General features: G+C 37.6%; 1 protein-coding gene across 9 annotated transcripts in view; it reads left to right on the top strand.

Annotated features, from left to right (window-relative positions):
* CNNM2 (cyclin and CBS domain divalent metal cation transport mediator 2) overlaps positions 1 to 18,926 on the top strand; it is a 176,152-nt gene that overhangs the window by 17,503 nt on the left and 139,723 nt on the right. The gene's annotated exons all lie outside the window — the stretch shown is intronic.

Genomic DNA, 18,926 nt, shown 5'->3' with positions numbered 1-18,926 from the left:
GGGCTAAGATTGTAACTGCATATATGTAATATATGGATGTGGATGCATACCCTTGTGTATATATATGTTATATATGTGTAAGTATTTTTACAGACACATACTGTGGCTAACATAGCTATGCTCATGTTCTTGTATGAAAGGGCACTTAGTTTTGCCTGTCTAAAACTCTGTTCAGCTTTTAATACCTTGCTAAAATTCCATTTTTTCCTGAAGTCTTCCTGCTGAGCTCTAAAATCTTATACCACTTAGAGTCATGTCTACAGTTTGTAACCTGTACTTCTTAGTTCCTTACACTCTTTGAATTGCTACTTCTGTGTCTCTCATAGCGCCTATTTGGAAGAGTCACCTTTTTCTTCTCTGCGTAATTCTCCTTCATCTGTGCTCTTCAACTTTTCACTTTGAAAAAATTCAAACACAGAAAAGTTTAAAGAATAGCACAAGGAATTTCTTTATACCTTTTACCTAGATTCACCACTTGCTAACATTTTGCCACATTGTTTTCATATCTTTTTCCATTTATATATATATATATATATTTTTTTTTCCTGAACCATTGGTCATTTGAAAGTAGGTTGCAGACATTATACTTCACTCCTAAATACTTCAGCACGTATCTCCTAAGTGTAAGGATGTTCTCCTAAATAATCACAATGCCATTATCACACCTGAGAAATTTAACATCAGTGCAAGCATAGTATCTAGTATCCAGTCCACATTCATTTAATTGTCTTTTTTGTCTTTTAACCTAAACAGTTCCCTTGCCTTACCTTCCTTTGTGACATTGACATTTTTGAAGAGTCCAGGCTAGTTGTTTTGCAGAATGTTCCACAATCTGAATTCGTGATTGTTTCCTCATCATTAGATTCAGGGTTAACATTTTTTGGTGAGAATACTACATTTTAAAGTACCTTCCTCCCTTAGTAATTAATGAATAAACTGTGGGGTGATGTTTTGAGATTTACACATATCCTCTACCCCACAAACTTATCCAATGGTTTTGGCATCTTACTTCTTTAAAAAAGTATCAGTCACTCTGGAAACTATCTGTAATAATCTGTTCCTTCCATTCTAACAGGAAGGACGCTTGAGGTAGGAAGAGACAGTAATGAATCTAGTTCAAACATCTCATTTTCCATACGAGTGTGGAATAGTGATTGTGTAGTTAGTGACAAAATTAGGACTAGAACCTGGATTTCCTAATTCTTCTCGAAGGCACTGGGTTTTTTTTAATCCAGTGCTATTTCCAGCTGCCTCTTTTTGATCCCTAACCAATGATACAAAACAAATATGCTGTTACCTGAAATAGAAGGAAAATCCTTTTTAAGTAGGAAGCATACATTGTTTTTTCTTTTGCATGCAATACCTTACTCATTTCTTCAAAAGAGGCAAATCAGCCATGGGTCCCCTCACCCTCCAGTATCCTTTGAAGTGTAGCCATACTTTCTGCCTTTGTTTGTGCTGTTGCTTTGGTTTATTACATTCTTCCTTCCCTTTTCTCTCTTTTTGTTTTTATCGTGATGAAATATATATAACAAAACATTTGCCATTTCAACCATTTTTGTATGTAAAGTTCAGTGACAGTAATTACACTCACCATGTCGTGCAACCATCACCACTATCCATTTCCAAGCTTTTTCGTCACCCTTAACAGAAATTCAGCACCTCTCCACCAGTAACTCCCATTCTCCCCTCTCCTCCCAGTCCCTGGTAACCACTGATAAACCTTTGACTCCATGCATTTGCCCAGTCTAGATATGTCATATAAGTGGAGTCAGACAATATTTGTCCTTTTGGGTCTAACTTATTTCACTCAGCATAATATTTTCAAGGTTTATCCATGTCAAAGCATGTATCAGAATTTCATTTCTCTTTATGGCTGGACAATATTGTATATATAGACCACATTTTATTTATCCATTCATCTGTTGATGGACCTTTGGGTTGTTTTCCCTTCTCTTTTTGACTAACCAGTACAAAAAAGAATTCTTCAGTGAAGGCCTTTAACTAACTACCTTCAGGTTAAATTAAGTGCCCTTTTTTTGTTATTATAGGATCTTGTTCATACCTTATATATCACTGTGGATCTTTTTTTTCCTCTTTTGATAATTGTTGTTTATAATTACATTCTCTACTGGATTGTGAGTTCATTGAGGTCAGGAATTTTGCTTAGTTCATCTCTGACCTTGCTACCTGTAGGTGCTCAAGAAATGTTTGCTTTATCAGTGAAGCCATTTCAACTCATTTCAATCATTGATTGCTTTACTGTAAAGACGGGGTTGAGACTCAGACCTACCAAGTCCCTTTAGTCTAACACTATAACCTTTTATAAATAGTTGATGTGTAATGTGCAAGGCAGTGTAGAAAATAGAAAGCTATTTTAGACCTTGCACATATCTTCAAGAAAGAGAGGGAAAAGTCCTGATTATAGCTATGAAAAAGAATGAGTTAAGTGCTGCTGTGGGGACTGTTATAAAGTACTTAAGTAATGAGAGGATGGAGGCGTTCTTAGGGCAATCTCGAAGGAGGCCAAAGGCAGAAGTGATGAATGGAGCATTCTAGTTGGAGGGAACATTATTGGGAAACACATAGAGTCAGAAGAGTTGTGTTCAGGAGAATTTTGAACAGTTGAGTTTCACTGCATCTAAGGGTTTCTTGTACTATATATAGTAGGCTCTTCATACATATTGATTGTTGTCCTGAGTCTTTCCTTTTTACTCTTAGGGATACCTAGGGTACATTTGTTAATACTAATTGAACAGTATAGGCAGAAAAGTCTCTTGTAGGGCCAGTTTCTACCATGAAGGACTTCTTTTTAAAATTGTGGTAAAAAATATATAACAAAAATTTCCCATTTTAGCTATTTTTAGGTGTTCAATTTAGTGACATTACATTCACCATGTTGTGCTACCATCACCACTATGCATTTTGTAAAGTTTTATGTCACCCCAAACAGAAACTTAGTACCCCTTTAGCAATAACTCCCATATCCCGCTGCCCCGCCTTCAGCCCCTGGTAACCACTAATAAACTTTTATCTTTATGCATTTGCATATTCTAGATATTTCATGTACATGAGATTGTACATGTTTATCCTTTCGTGTCTGATTTATTTTACTCAGCATAATGTTCAAGGTTCATCCATGTTGTAACATGTATTAGAACTTCATTTCTCTTTATTGCTCACTAATGTTCCGTTGTATGTATATACCATATTTTATTTATCCATTCGTCTCTTGATGGATACTTGAGTTGTCTCTACCTTTTGGCTATTATGAATAGTACTACAGTGAACATTGGTGTGCAGTTATCTATTTGAGTCCCTCTCTTTCCTGGGTATATATCTAGGAGTAAAATTGCTGGGCCATATGGTAATCCTATGCCTAACTTTTTGAGGAACCACCAAACTATTTTCCATAGACTGCACCATTTTACATTCTCACCAGCAATGCACAAGGGTTCCACTTTCTCCATATCCCCCCCAACAGTTGTTAGTTTCCTGGAGGACTTTTTAAAGCACTTGTGGTAGTTGGTGTTCCAACCAAAGTATCATTTTTTAAAGGTACATTCTCCACTGCTTCTGCAACTCCTCCAAGCCCAGATTCCTCACCCCTCGGTTAAGATAAGTTAAGCTGTAGGTGACGTACGTTAGTAATTGAAAACTCATGGGGCATCACTGCTTCAGTTCTGTGCTTTTAGAGTTTTCTGTGGCCGGAAAGAGTTACTTAATTACTTTGATTTACAACTAGAATAGGGCTTTAAGCACCATTGAGAAAAGGCTGGGGACTTAAAACATAGTACTTATTTTCCAGCTATTTTCAAATAAGGAGAAAAACCTACAACATGCTTATGTTAGGTACCAACTCAGAGAAAACAATATTGTGTGTTTTTGGAGAAAGAACTAAACACATGCCGTATTTAACATATCAGTATCCTGTTTTTTTCTCTAAAATATAATTATGTGTATATTTTGACTAACTCTTCACCGCATGCCAGAGCTTTTTGTTCACAGTAAATGTTGGTGAGATAGAAATTGTGAACCATTAAAGAACTGACTTTTTTTTTTCTTCTTCTTCTAAACACTGGGTTACCCTGAACTAGTTTATTGTTACTAACTTCACTGCCATAAATTCCCCTGTTATATGCTTTGTAATCCTTCTCTGTCGTACATTTTAATTGTTTTCTTACTGCTTCATAGGTGCTATAATCTTTTTATAGCTTCCTGGGTTTTAACATAAACCTATAAAAGGTTCAGCTTAAGATTTAATAGCCATGTTTTACAGTGTTCTAAAGCTGTGAATAAGTTCACATAAGGCAAATGCTTTTGATTTGGAATGCTTTGTTTCTGTGTTTTAGAAAAATGTATTAGTCTTCCAGTGTTTTACATCATGATGATTTTACATATTGGCTAGGATTTTAAAAATATTTAGAAACACTTATACAGTGAAGAAGAAATGTAGAAAATGTCCATGTAAAAGCATTGTTCTTATAATTTTCTATTATCAAGTTTTAAAAGGTTACCTCTCTTTTGAAACGTATACCGTATTTCTTATTGGTGAGTAAAAGGGTGTCCCTACCCTGGAGCTACAGTTTAGGGAAGAGCTGGGTATGAATCAAATAATCAGAGAAATAAACTCACTATACAGCATGGGATGTGCTCTGGAGGAAAAGTACTTGGTGCTGTGAGAGATCATTGGCAGGTGAGAGGTAAGGGAAGGAAATGACTTTTGAATGACTTGAGATAAGTAGGAGTCAACTAGGGGAAATTTGGGGGTGGAAAGGAGAATATTCAGGGAGCTAATTAAAAAAAAATTTTTTTTTTTTTTTATGTTAAGATGGGAGGGGACATTATATATTCAAGGGACTGAAAGAAGGTTGGTGTGGCTAGAACGCAGAGAATGTGTGTGTGTGGGGGGTGGGGCATAAGACCAAATACAACTGGAGGAGTGAGCAGGACCACACCAGGCAGGTTGTTCTAGGCTATATTAAGGGTTTTAGTGTTTCTTCTAATAGCAGTAATGTACCTTTGAAGTATTGGGGGTGTATGATAATTACATGATTAGAGTTGCATTTTTAAAAGACTGTTGACTTCTGCATGGAAAGTGTGTTAGAGAGGAGTGAGAAAGGATTCAGAGAGACAGGCATTTGGAATCTGGTGAGAGACCACGACAGCTGAGCTTAAAGAGATGGTGTTTGAGATGGAGAGGGGGTCTGATTTTGAAGATGCTCAAAAGAACAAAACTTTACCAAATCCCTTTTCATTAATACTGAGCAAGAGGCAAAATATGGGTGTTATCTCAGAAACTGAGGCCCAAAGAAGTTAAGATAAAAATTGTGTGACAAGAAAGTGGAAGTAAACCTGGGGCTCTTTCCTTTGTGGCACTCCACATTTTTAGGAACAGAACCTTCAGTTTGGAGAATTTAGGTATCCTCTGACTAACGCCACACCAATGAGCATGGCGTCAGGTTCACTAGGCATAATTTTGGTCATTGTTAGTTTCACTAGGCATCACTACTGCCTTCTGATGAAGGACCACACCCCGTCCCAGCTATTTGGTGGAGAACAGGCCTGTCAATCAAGGCACAGTTTACCAATCTGCTTGATAATCTTTATTTATGGAGTTTATATTATGTTCCTGGTACTATTTTATAGAAGGGTGTCTGAAACATGGATGTTGTAGAATTCAGTGCCTGCTAATAGAGGACAAGACTCAAACATATGCTTACAATGGGATAACTCCTGTTGTGGGGGTATGTGCACTGTGCTGTGGGAGTCCAGAGGAAGGACTTTGGGCTGAGAGTTAGTCACTTATTGCTGAGCATATAATCCAAGAAGCTGGACTATATGTAAGAAGAACGCGGCATCAGGATTGGTGGAAGACTCATTAACAACCTGTAATACGCAGATGACACAACCTTGCTTAAAAGAGGACTTGAAAGCAAAGAGGACTTGAAGCCTTACTCAAGATCATAGCCTTCGGTTGGTTTACACTTCAGCATAAAGAAAACAGAAATCATCACAACTGTACAAATAAGAAAGACCCTGGTAGATGGAAAAAATATTGAAGATGTCAAGGATTTCTTTTTACTTGGATCCACAATCAATGCCCATGGAAGCAGCAGTCAAGAAATCAAATGACATACTGCACTGGGCAAATATGCTACAAAAGACCTCTTAAAAGTGTTAAAAAACAAAGATGTCACTTTGAGGACTAAGGTGCGCCTGACCCAAGCCATGGTATTTTTGGTCACCTCATATGCATGTGAAAGTTGGACAATGAATAAAGAAGACCGAAGAAGAATTGATGCATTTGAATTATGGTACAGGCAAATACTATGGAATACCAGAAGAACAAACAAATCTGTCTTGGAAGAAGTTCAGCTAGAATGCTCCTTGGAAACAAGGATAAGACTTCATCTCACTGACTTTGGACATGATATCAAAAGGGACCAACCAGTCCCTGGAGAAGGACATCATGCTTGGTAAAGTAGAGGGTCAATGAAAAAGAGAAAGACCCTCAATGAGATGGATTGACACAGTGGCTGCAACAGTGGGCTCAAACTTAGCAACAATTGTGAGTATGGAGTAGGACCAGGCAGTGTTTTGTTCTGTTGTACATGGGCTGACTATGAGTCGAAACTGACTCAATGGCACCTAACAACAATAGCAACTAATATTGGTCCTTTCAGCCATTGTTTGGTGATATTTCCTGAACAAGAAGAGGGTATAGGTATTGTCAGGCAAAGATGTCTAGAAAGTAGTCAGTTGATTAATTTGGTGGGGGAAAATATTTTTAAGGTCAAAATTAAAAACAAAAAACAAACAAAAAAACGAGTTGTCATTGAGTTGATCCCAACTCACGATGAACCCTCTGTGTGTCAGAGTAGAACTATGAGAGCTCCATAGGGTTTTCAGTGGCTCATTTTTCAGAAATAGATCAACAGGCCTGTCTTCCTAGGAGCCTCTGGGTGGACTTGAACCTCCAATTTTTCAATTAGCAGCTGAGCGCTTTAACCGTTTGTACCACCCAGGGACTCCAAGGTAAAAATTAAAAGTTTATAAATTACAGGATTTAAAGTTTCAGGTTGGTGAAGAACTTAGCTAAATTGCCCTAAGGATTTCCTTGTGGAAATAATATGAACAACACAGCCTTATCATATTCTTTGACTGTACTTTTTAAAAAGTTAATACCATGTAATTATTTTGTATGGTACTAATATTTTGTCAGAAAGTTATTGTTTTTCCTTAAAGTGATTTTTTGACCACTGGCTGTAATTTTCAGGGGATACTTTTTATTTTTTTCCAAAAGGATGATGACAAAACAAGGGCTGTAAAATAAAAATCACTTATGAGTAATTTGGAAACCCTGGTGGCGTAGTGGTTAAGTGCTATGGCTGCTAACCAAAGGGTCAGCAGTTCGTAATCCGCCAGGCGCTCCTTGGAAACTCTATGGGGCAGTTCTACTCTGTCCTATAGAGTTGCTATGAGTCGGAATCGACTCGACAGCACTGGGTTTGGTTTTGGTATGAGTAATTTGCTTTACAGAAACTTTATTAGAACACATCTTTTTCTTTAAATGAGGTATAAGTGTACATTTTTCCCCCTTCTGTAATATTTTTTTTTTTTTAGTTTCTCCTGGGGAAAATGGGCTTTGAGCATGCTTGTATGCTTTTAGGAAACCTTGGTGTCGCAGTGGTTAAGAGCTAAGGCTGTTAACCAAAAGATGGCAGTTCAGTTTCACCAGGAGTTCCTTGGAAACCATATGGGGCAGTTCTACTCTGTCCTTTAGGGTCGCTATGAGTCAGAATTGACTCGATGGCAATGGGTTTGGTTTGGTTTTTTGTGTGTTTTTAATGAGAAGTTGCCAAACAATCTACTTCTTTTTTGTTATGCTTTTTGTCTAAACTTTTTAGAAACTAGTTTTGATCTCTTTTTTTTAATGTTAAGTGAGTACCCTTTCAAATAAGAATTGTGGAATTTATTAGAGTGGCAGTGGGAATACTGGTGGTTGCTTTCCTGAGGTACCTCAGTGTTAGAGCCAGCATAGTATTCCGTAATCTGTGGTAGGAGCCCTGTGGGACATGTTGTATATCACTGCAGCTATAACTAAAAAGTAGTCCTGCTTCAGTACTTGAACAGAAGACCTTGGTGGTTCTGTGCTGGAAACATATTGGGTGTGCTAATAGGGTTGGAGCCCTGGTGGTGCAGTGGTTAAGAGTTATGGCTGCTAACCAAAAGGTTAGCAGTTCAAAAGGTTGGCAGTTCAAATCCACCAGCTGCTCCTTGGGAACCCTATGGGGCAGTTCTGCACTGTCCTGTAGGGTTGCTATGAGTCGGTATTGACATGGTGGCAACAAGTTTTGGTTTTTAGTAATTTGGTAATAGGTTGGTAATGTCATTGTGAAGTTAGTTGGTATATTACAGAGTAGCTGAGTATACTTCTTATTATATAGGAGTGTAAAGGAGAAGAAAATGAAACTTTGGTATGTGTTGAATTAACTAATCTATTCTCTTGCATCAAAAAACCAAAAAACCAAACCCACTGCTGTTGATTCTGACTCTTAGTGACCCCATAGAACAGAGTAGAACTGCCCAGTAGAGTTTCCAAGGCTGTAATCTTGACAGAAGCAGACTGCCACATTTTTCTGCTGAGGAGCCACTGATAGGTTTGAACCGCCGACCTTTCGGTTAGCAGCTGAGCTGCCTAACCGCTGTGCCATGAGGGCTTATTTGCATCAGTTTACTGAACTTCAAAATGTCAATGTCTCACCAGTTATAGAACTTTATAGACAGTGATTTGAAATTTCTCGGTGAAGAATTACAGGAAATAAAATTCTAAAAAATAAAAAATGCTAGCTTTAGGTTATATTTAGATTGTTACTTAAAACTTGGATTCTAGTAAAAGGGAAGAGTTTTCACATAATGGTAGCTGTGTTGTTGTCGTGTGCTATTGAGTCGATTCTGACTCATAATGAGCCTATATGACAGAGTAGAACTGCCCCATAGGGTTTCCAAGGCTGTAATCTTTATGGGAGCAGATCGCCAGGTCTTTTCCTCCCATGGACCTTCTGGGTGGGTTCAAACAAACAATCTTTTGGTTAGCAGACAAGGGCTTAACCATTGTGCCATCAGGGCCTCTTAAAGAATGACTGTAGCAACATTTATTATTTACTATATCTTAGGTATTGTGCTATTAATTTTTCCTGACAACAGCCTGATAAAATAGATATTTTCCTAATTTACAAATCAGGAAACTGAAGCCCAGAAAGGTGATGTAAGTTGCTCAAAGTTACTCAGTGAGTAAGTGGCAGAGTGGGGAATTGAACCTCAAACTACTCAAAGATGCTTAACCACTGTGCTAGTCTATATGTAGAGTTGTTTTCTACAAGAGTTGTATTTAATACATTAGGTTTTTATAAATTTGTGAATCAATTAATACATATAAGATAGTGACAGATCTGTTATAGATTAACCTTTAGTGTCTCCTGTTTTATCCAAAAATATTTATTGAGCCCACTGTGTAAAACACAATGCTGCTAAGCTTACATGGGCAGTGCAAAGATGATTAAGTCTTGACCTCCTGTTTGGTCCAGGAATTTGCAGCTTAGCAGGGGAGAAAACACTGCAGATAGTTACTGGAAAAGCTGGTGGTTTTAGATAAAAGAAAGCTGTTAAGAAACTGCGGGCCAGGGAGGGGAGAAATTCAGGAAGTCAGCACCTTTGAGGAGGACATTGAAAACTCAGTAAGATTTCTGCTAGTAGAGATAGGGATAAGGAGCCCTGGTGGTGAAAAGGTTAAGCACTTGACTGCTAACCTAAGGTTGTCATTTGAACCAGGGAAACACCTGGCAATCTGCTTCCATAAAGATTGCAGCCTAAGAAACCCAATGGGGCGTTTTACTCTGTCACATGGACTCCATGGCACCTAACAACAACAGAGAAAGGGGTGGTAGAGGCCATTTCCACTTGAGGGAAATGAATGTGAACAAAGGCAAAGAAGAGTAGTGGGAGATGGAACTGGAAAGGTAAATTGGTCTAAAAGTAAGAGTTTTTAAGTGTTAGGATAAGTGGTTTGAACTTTATGTATTAGGTAATTATGTTTTAATTAATATTTATCAAGCATCTATTATGTTCAGCCACTGTTTTACATCAGGAAATCAACAAACTATTGATTTTAGAGTTGGATGACTTTTCTTCTCAGTAAAGAGAGCTATATATATGTATATGTAGAGATGGAATATAAATATATATAATTGTACTTTAGATGAAGGTTTACAGAACAAACTAGTTTCTCATTTAAACAGTTAGTACACATATTGTTTTATGACAGTGGTTAACAACCCCATGAGTCTCCCTTCTCAATCTTGGGTTCCCTATTACCAGCTTTCCTATCTTCTCCTACCTTCTAGTCCTTGCTCCTGGGCTGGTGTGCCCCTTTAGTCTCGTTTTGTTTTATGGGCCTGTCCAGTCTTTGACCGAAGGGTGAACCTTAGGAGTGACTTCGTTATTGAGCTGAAAGGGTGTCCAGGGGCCATACTTTCAGGGCTTCTCCAGTCTCTGTCAGGCCAGCAAATCTGGTCTTTCTTTTTGAGTTAGGATTTTGTTCTACATTTTTCTCCAGCTGTCTGGGACCCTCTATTGTGATCCCTGTCCGAGCAGTCAGTGGTGGTAGCCGGGCACCGTCTAGCTGTACTGGACTCAGTCTGGTGGAAGCCGTGGTAGATGTGGTCCATTAGTCTTTTAGACTAATCTTTCTTTTGTATCTTTAGTTTTCTTCATTTTTCCTTGCTCCCAAACGGCTGAGACCAGTGGAGTGTCCTTGATGGCCACTCACAGGCTTTTAAGATCCTAGACGCTACTTACTAAAGTAGAATGTAGAACATTTTCTTTATAAATTATGTTATGCCAGTTGAGCTAGATGTTCCCTGAGACTATGGTCCCCACAGCCCTCGTCCCTCAGGGAGTTTGGATGTGTCTATGGAGTTCCATGATCTTGCCTTGTACAGGTTGTGAAGACAGCTTTTTTAATAGTCTTCATTAATCAGGACTCCTTAACAAGTCTTAGGTCTTGATTTATGTCCTTGAAATTAAGCACTAATGGAAGAAAACCATCTTTTTAAGGCATTGACTGATTTCTCAGTTTAATTTTGGTAGAGTTTAAGATGTATAAATACAGTAATTTTTCCCACGTTTTGAACTGTGTTTGACTGGTAGACTGCTCACTTTGGTATTGTTCACGTCTCTGTAATAAACTCCTAAATCTACACAATCTAGAATATAATACTAAGTAGCAGTTGTTCTGGGAGAGAAAGTTGGAAGTACTGGGTGGTGGGATATTTCAGAAGCTTTGCTTTTCATTTCTGTGCATTTAGTTTCAAAGCCAGTGTTGTATGGAAAGCAAGTGAAGTCAAGTGAGTATAATTTGAAGTAGGCTGGTTTTTTAGCATTTTCTCGTCTTAAAACTGTTCCCTTTTTCGATATAGCCTGTGTTTGAATTGACTTGTTTGAATTGAATATTGAGTTTGAATTGCTGTGTTCTGAACTGCAGCAACTTGTGTTGGTTTTTAACTAACCTGACCTTTGTGCTTTGGTTTACGATAGCTATTTCAGATGGGTGCTTTTAAACACTGTTTTTAGGTGATAGCCAGAACTCAACATGTGCTTTCAGATTGCAAGGCAGAGATGGCTGTCCTGGTTTTGGCAGTTTTATTTTTTTTAAATAATTTATTTTATTTTATTTGTTTTTGTTGAGCACATACACAGCAGAACATACACCAATTCAACAGATTCTACGTGTACGATTCATTAACAGTGATTACACTCTTTGAGTTGTGTACCCATTCTCACCCTCATTTTCTGAGTTGTTCCTCCCCCGTTAACATAAACTCACTGCCCCCTAAGGTTCCTATCTAACCTTTCAAGTTGCTGTTGTCAGTTTGATCCCATGTAGACAGATTTTGAAAGAGCACAACGCTCACGGTAGACATTCTTTACTAGTTAAGCTAAGCTGTTGTTTGATTTTAAGAAGACTTCAGTGGATGTCTTTGGTTTAAGATTTAAAGATTATCTTAGGGCAATACTTTTGGGGGTGTATCCAGCTGCTCTGGTTCCAGACGGGTACCATGCAGTCCACGAGAATTTGAAATTCTCTTCTATGTTTTCCCCCTTTGGCTCAGGATTCTTCTATAGAGTCTTTGATCAAAATGTTCAGTAGTGGTAGCCAGGCACCGTCCAGCTCTTCTGGTTTCAAGGCAAAGGAGGCAGTTGTTCCTGGAGGCTATTACCCACACATTCCATATTTCCTCCTAGTTCAGACTCTCCTTCTTCCTCTGTTGCTCCAGGTGAATAGAGACCAATTATTGTACCTCGAGTGGCCATTTGTAAGCTTTTAAGACCCCAGGCACTACACAAACGAACTAGGAGGTAGAACAGAAACACTAAACATGTTTTTAGGCCTATTAACTGGGATGTCCCATGAAACCAGGACCTAAACCTCCACTGGTTTTGGCAGTTTTGAGTGAGATCATTTTATTGTTACATGCCACATTTACCAATATAACTACACAGGAAAAGTGAACCAAATACTACATTACTTCTGTTCAGGAGGGATTCTCAAGCTTTCAGTCAAAGAGTAAACGGTGTTGTGTTTGTAACCCTGGAAGCTGTGTACCTGGTGAGATATATACCTGGGATATTATGTAAGTTTACAGTCTCAGGGGTGAATGGTTATTAATGAAGACAATGCTAATGTCTTGTTCTCAGTAAAAGTGTGTGCCTTGATGTCAGACTCTGGCTTTGAATCCTCGCTTCTGCACTTAATAGCAGTGTAGCTCTGAGCATGGGTCCCTGGGTGGCACAAACGGTTTGCACTCCACAACTAACCTGAAGGTTGAGAGTTCAAACCCACCCAGTTACGCCACTGAGGAAATCGGCTTCCATAAAGATTACATCCAAGAAAATCCTATGGAACGCAGTTCTACTCTGTTAACACATGGGGTTGCCATGAGTGGGAATCAACTCGATGGCAGCGGTTTGGCTTTGGAACACCAAGAAATTACTTTAACTTATCTGTACACCTCAGCTTCCTCATCTTTAAAATGAAAATAGTAACAATATCTTCTAGTGTTGTGAGAGGGTTAAATGAACTCATCCATGTGAAAAGCTCAGCAACAGTGCCTGACACATAAGTGCTGACTAAAAGCTTATTGGAAGGGCCAGTAACTAAAGTATTGTGAAAGCTTTTTTGTTTCATTAATGCATGATGTTATTGCAGTAAGACAATCAATATTTAGCTATGGAAAGCAATGCCATTTCTGTTTTTCTTCATCTGTGTTTTTGCCACACAGAGATAAAACTACTGTTAACATGTTGACCTATCTTCTTTTGCTCCAGTGCATATTTATCTCTTATTTACTTTCAACACAATTGAGATTACACAGTGTCGTATCTTTTTATTTCCCATTTAATGTTATGTCTTAAACATAACAATTTTAAATGGCTGAACAAAAACATCCCATCAAATGGATCAGACCACTTTTGCATCTGTATTGTCCTTTCTTCATCAAATAATATAACCTAAAACAGGCAATTTGAAATTATTAAATTAAATTTAATAATTATCAAAAGAAGATGGAAGGAATACACAGAGTCACTATATCAAAAAGAATTGGTCTACGTTCAGTCATTTCAGGAGGTACCATATGAGCAGGAAACAATGTACCAAAGGAAGAAGTCCAAGCTGCACTGAAAGCATTGGTGAAAAACAAGGCTCCAGGAATTGATGGAATATCAATTGAGGTGTTTCAACAAACAGATGCAGCGCTTCTGCAGCAGTATATCGGCAGGGAATTGCCAGAAATTCAGGCTGGATTCAGAAGGGGATACAGAATCAGGGATATCATTGCTGATGTCAGGTGGATCCTGGCTGAAAGCAGAGAATACCAGGAAGATGTTTACCTGTGTTTTATTGACTATGCAAAGGCATTCAACTGTGTGGATCATAACAAATTGTGGATAACATTGTGAAAAATGGGAATTCCAGAACACTTAATTGTGCTCATGAGGAACCTGTAGATAAAGAAGCAGTAGTTCGAACAGAACAAGGGGGTGCTGCATGGTTTAAAGTCAGGGAAGGTGTGTGTCAGGGTTGTATCCTTTCACCATACCTATACAATCTTTATGCTGAGCAAATAATACGAGAAGCTGGACTATATGAAGAGGAACGGGGCATCAGGTTTGGCGGAAGACTCGTTATTAACAACCTGTGTTATGCAGATGACACAACCTTGCTTGCTGAAAGTGAAGAGGACTTGAAGCACTTAACTGATGAAGATCAGAGACCACAGCCTTCAGTATGGATTACACCTCCACATGAAGAAAACAAAAATCCTCACAACTGGACCAATAAACAGCATCATGATAGACGGATAAAAGATTGAAATGGTCAAGGATTTCGTTTTACTTGGATCTACAATCAACACCGTGGAAACTGCAGCCAAGAAAACAAAAGATGCATTGCAGTGGGCAGATCTGCTGCAAAAGAACTCTTTAAAGGGTTGAAAAGCAAAGATGTTATCTTGAAGACTAAGGTGCTCTTGACCTAAGCCATGATGTTTTCAGTCGCCTCCCATGCATATGAAAGCTGAATGATGAATAAGATAGACCGAAGAAGAATTGACACCTTTGAATTGTGGTGTTGGAGAGGAATATTGAATATACCACGGACTGCCAAAAGAACAAATAAATCTGCCTTGGAAGAAGTACAACCAGAATGCGCCTTAAAAGTAAGTATGGTGAGACTAAGTCACCTCACATACTTTAGTTATGTTGTCGGGAGGGATCCGTACCTGGAGGAGGACATCATGCTTGGTAAAGTAGAGGGTCTGCAAAAAAGAGGAAGACCCTCAATGAGATGGATCGACCCAGTGGCTACAACAATGGGCTTAAGCATAACAACAATTGTGAGGATGGTGCAGGACCGGGCAGTGATTCGTTCTGTTGTACATATAGGGTCGCTATGAGTCGGAACCGACTCAATGGCACCTAACAACAGTAACAACAAAAACAGGCAGCACCATGTTGTGGTAGCATATCACTGAGCAATTTCATTCTGCTGTTTTAACTGATATTTGTCTGTGGTCAGCCAGGAGATATCTCTCATTTATAAGAAACTGGGACTATGAGAAAAAAGAAGACTTAGCCTGGGCCAAATCTATATTTTTGGCAATGCTGAGGCTATTTCTATAGTGACTCACTATGAGCTATGTCTTATAAAAAGAAATGTGTATACTTTTACAAACAAAAATTAATAAGATGTTTAAAAAGTGAATTTAAGTTTCACCTCAGTAATAAAAGACATGCAAATTAAAACAAGAAGATACCAGTTTTTACCTAAGTAATTAGCAAAAAAAAAAAAATTTTTTTTAATGGTAAAAATACCCGGGTATGAGGAGATGGACATTCACAGTTGGTAGAACTCCGCACACCCTTTCTGGTAAACATTTTATTTAGGGTTCTTGTGATTCTTCTAGTCATCTTTTCTGAGGACACACTCTAACTCAGACACAGAAGTATATACACAGAGATGTTTCTCAAAATATTATTTATACAACCTAGACTATTGGAAAAAATTTACATGTCAATAAAAGGGGAATGCGTAAATAAATTTTGATAAATGGTGAAACATCATATAGGTATTGAAGTGATCCTTCCAAAACATTGACTAACATGCGAAAAATCTCACGATACGATGTACATTATACGTTGCAGTATTATACCAGTTTTGTAATAATCAATATATTTGCATAGAAAAGTTTTACAAAAAGATTAGAAAGAAATAAATGCATTTTCAATTTTTTCCAAAATTTTTACAATGAGCTTTTATTCTATAATCAGAAAGATGTGAATGAGCATTATTATAATGATTTTAAGCAAATAGCCCTAAGTGGTTCACTTCAAATGGTCAGATATAAAAGGCCTAATATGTGGAGCACAACACATTATACTTAATGGAAAAATTATTTGGCAACATTTAATAATTAATGTTTACCTTTATCTTGGAGTTATCCATAAAAACAATGAATTATTTCATGTGGTTAAACTTCTACTTTTAGATGAGCAAAATGAAGTCCTGAAAGCTTTCTGTGGAAATTATATGGCAAATCAGTTTGAGTGAACTTTAAACTTCTTTGATAAGAACTTTGGCACGTTTTCGTCAGTTCTATGAAAATACTACTGCATTGGTTAGTAAATGATCTGAGTAAATGCAACGGGAAGAGGACTAAGTGAGTAGTTCCCAAAAAAACCTATTGCCATTGAGTCAATTCTGACTCTTAGCAGCCTATAGGACAGAGTAGAAGTACCCTATAGGGTTTCCAAGGAGTGGCTGGTGAATTCAAACTGCCAGCCTTTTGGTTAGCAGCTAAGCTCTTAACCACTACATCACCAGGGCTCCTCCAAAAGAAGAGACCTTTTCAAAATGAGGGGGAGAGAAAAAACAAAAACCCTTCTTGTTGATTGGATTTGTGTCCTTTTTCCCCATTACCACCCTACCCCCCCTTCTTGGTGTAGCGCAGTAACCTGAAGTGGTCCCTCTCTCTTGGACTAACTCTGAGTTAAAGTTCAGATAGCCATCTAGTGGAAAGAAGACTCTTTAAGAATGACTCTCCTCTAGACATCCAATATCGTGTTTGTTCAGTTGGCTTGTCCAAACAATTTTTCTGTGTTTTCACCAGAGTAGGATCAACTTAGCATGAAGATTAAAGCTGCTCTCCATCTGCTTTATCTGCCGTTCTTAATTAGAACCTGATGACAGAAATCAACTTTGATTCAAGGCTGATTATTCCCTGAGAATCTCATTATTATTGTAGAATTTTTTCTTCTTTTTTATTAACCACATTGATCTGAGCATCTATATGGCAGAAGTGTACAAAAAAGAGAAATTATTTTCTTCATTTAACCGTTTATTAACACCTGTTATGCTAGATGGTTTGGAGTATATAAAGTTGCTTAAATTCTGGTAGAGAAGATAAAGCATGCACAGAAATAATTTTAATACAAATATAAAATGATAAATACCAAAGGGAAATGACCCAGTGTGTGGAAATTCAGAGGACACAATTATTTCTGGTCCTGGGAATCATATTTTTTTTAGTTGTCTTTTGAAAATTAAACAAATGGACCATTATATATATATATATATACATATATATATATATATGTTTTGTTTTACTTTAAGAGAAATTAAAGAGGTAAATCTTTGGATACCAATCCTTTAGGCAAGTAATGGACTTCAGAATGGCTTATTATTATTATTTTAATTCTACAAATAAATATTGAGTGTACTTTCAGGGAGCTTGCAGTCTACCAATTGTAATGAAATGTAATTTTGTGCATAAAATAAAGTAATAATAAAAGCTACTTGTAGAAATATTCACTTACTTGGCTAGATAGATATTTTTAATGGAGAAATCAAGATAGTAGAGTAGGTGTCAGGTGTCTTGTAATTAATTAACTGGCAGTTAGAGCTAGTTTAGTGGGTAAACCACTCAGCCTAGAGAGGTGGTGTGATACAGTGGGAGAAACATAAATATGGGCTCTGCTACTTGCTAACTTTGAGCCTTGGTAAGTTTTACCTTGCCTCCCCGTTCATCAGCCTTCTCATCTTTAAAACACGTCATGGATTTCTTAGGATTAAATGAGATAGTATATGTAAAGCCCTTGATACATAGTAGACTCTCGATAAATGATATTTCTTCCCCACCCTATCCAGGCCTTGTTTGGAGGATCAGCCATTAAACAGTAAAAAGTTAAAAATGTTCTCAACAGCCTTTTTCCCCCGCTTCTTGAGGTTGAACCTCTTTCTCTCGAATTGGGATGGCTTATATTTATTAAATAAAATCACAGATGTTGAATATAGATGTCTAGTTATTTGCAAGCCTAAAGCAGACACAAGTAGCAAATCAATTTCCCTAGCTGCAGTTGTGTGCCTCCATCCCAGTGGTGGGTAATCAGTTCAAACTGTTAAATAATAGCTAATACTTGCCGTTTCGATTAAAAATGAACTTATTAAAATCTCAGTGATTTCTTCATTGAAGACAGCTTTTAATTCTCTGTAGTGTCTGCTTCACTGTTTCAAAGCTTGTTTTTCCAAAGCCTTGAGTCAGCTTCTTTATCCTTATCAGTGTTTGGCCTTTATGTCCTCTATCTCTGTGAATCACTTTTGGGAGCGTTAAATTTCATCTGACGCAAATTGTAATTACAAAAATAAATTGCATTGTTTTACCTTCTGTGAAAATAAGAGCAGATAATTTTCAGAAGTCACTTATTTAAGAAGTAGAAGAACTGAAATCCTGTATTTGAGAATTTGTAGAATTGCTAGAATGTTTCTAAGCTTCGAAGTCTTTGTGTGTCTGTGTTCTTTCCTTTAGACAAGAGTGACCAGTACTAATGCTTCTTAAGATAAAAGGTGGCCTTTGTCACATCTGAGGATCTTCATCTCATGCAGAGTTTTGCCTGAAAGCCTTTTAGATATTGATACTCTTTCTGGTTTGGGAAGTTCATGCTGTTTGGAATTTGGCTTTGGTAGAGGTATATGGAGCCATATTTTCTTGTATTTCATTAAATTCCACTGTCTTTGGGGCTCGTAGATATGCAGTTGTCAAAAGTTTGCTGAAAAGTGGTTTGTGATTTCTGTACCTGTCTGATTAAAATGAAAAAACCTGGAATGAATAAACAAATGTTTTCTGAGAATTAGAAGGGATTTAGATCATGGTTTGTTAGGGAGGAGTGGAAGGTGGGGTGATATGAATTTCAAAAGTGTCGATTTTTGCCACTCTTCATGCTAATGTAGAAAAGGATCTTGTTTTGATAAGTGTCTATTCCCTGTAGGTTTTGTAACATTATCACAAATATTCATTGAGCGCCTGCTG

Source organism: Loxodonta africana, chromosome 16 (genome assembly GCF_030014295.1).
Source record: "Loxodonta africana isolate mLoxAfr1 chromosome 16, mLoxAfr1.hap2, whole genome shotgun sequence".
Lineage (NCBI taxonomy): Eukaryota > Metazoa > Chordata > Mammalia > Proboscidea > Elephantidae > Loxodonta > Loxodonta africana.
This window is presented reverse-complemented; position numbering and strand designations above follow the sequence as displayed.